Below are 1,438 nucleotides of genomic sequence, written 5' to 3'. Positions count from 1 at the left end.
CATTGGTTCTAGGAGAAACCTTTGAGGAATTGGACTCCTTAGGTGAAAAGTTCACCTTGAGCTGTGACTTAGATTTCTGATGCGATTCAGATTTCTTTGTCCTTGAAGAAGAAGAAGCTTTACAAGTTGAAGGAATAGACCTAGATCTATTAGACTTGTTAGACTTCTTGGGAAGGGATGTTGTGACAATGGATTTCCCTTTGTCTTTGCACCCAGAACTCGAAGGAGTTTCTTCAAGATGACTCTCAGTAAAAGAAGAGGACTGGGAGGAATAAGTGTTGGGAATAGAAGAGACGAAGGTACCAAACTTGAGCATGGTCCTAGATTTAACACATTCTTCCTGATCATAGGAGAATCCTATACCAGTCTTTATCTTGGCGGGGATATGAGCGTTAATGATCTTAGAGGCCTTGATGGAAGCTTTGCACCACCCTTCAATGGTAGCTTTYTCAGCCTTGAGTTCAGCGATTGCTCGCTCACGCTCAGCGATAGCCTTCTCACGTTTAACAGTGATGGCTTGATTTACAATAACCTGATCTTTAAGATTTTCCTCAACAGAGGTCAGTTCTTTGATCTTAGAATGACAAATCTTCAATTGCTCTTGAAGATCAATGTTAAGCATTTCAGCTTTCGATTTGTCATTGAGGGCATTGTAGAGGTCAACCGTCAGCGTATCTAGTGCAGAAAGACTAGAAGAGGAAGAGGGTTCATTCAGGAAACATACCTGAGTAGAAGAAGAAGAAGATGGCTCAGAGGAGGTAGACGCTTCAGAAGATCCTTCATCAACATCTATGGCCATCAAGCAGACGTAGGCTTTATCCTCTTCATCTGAAGATGATTAATCGGATGATTCAGCCCAGTCATGCTCTTTAGCAATAAGTCCTTTAACCTTTCGCTGGTTGTTCTTCATCTTCTTATACTTCTCCTTCAGTTTTAAGTACTTTTCATCTTTGGTCCTGAAGGAGGAAGGAGCTTTAGAAGATGGTGTCGTAGTTTTCTTTGATCTGCATTCACCTGCAAAATGTCTAGGCCGGTGACAGTTGTAGCAGACAGCTGAAGCCTTGTCTATTCTTTCAGACTTTGGCTTCACCCTGTGGGATAACTGAGGAGATCTGCAGAAGTTGCTCTTACTGGCGAATCTCCTAAATGAGTTAGTCAGGAGTGAAAGGGACTCATCAAAATCTGTTAAATCAGATTCTGGAATATCCTCGGAAGAATCTATCTCCGTGATGACCACGGGAGGAAGAGAAGAAACAAAAGGGTAAAAGAAGTTTCAACTAAAGAAGCTTCAGAGATCAAAGCTAAAGGAGAGCTTTTCATTTCCCTGGATTCTTTTACAAGATTCCTTTTCAGTTGACGAGATTGCTCATAGTTAAGCAGAATCCTGTATAAAGTAGAAAGAGAAAGAGTGGACATGTCATTTGACATCTTGAGACAC

The sequence above is a fragment of the Cynara cardunculus genome, assembly GCF_001531365.2.
Source record: "Cynara cardunculus var. scolymus isolate 2C chromosome LG 2, CcrdV1, whole genome shotgun sequence".
Lineage (NCBI taxonomy): Eukaryota > Viridiplantae > Streptophyta > Magnoliopsida > Asterales > Asteraceae > Cynara > Cynara cardunculus.
The sequence above is the reverse complement of the archived record's forward strand: the minus strand, read 5'-3'. Positions refer to the sequence as shown.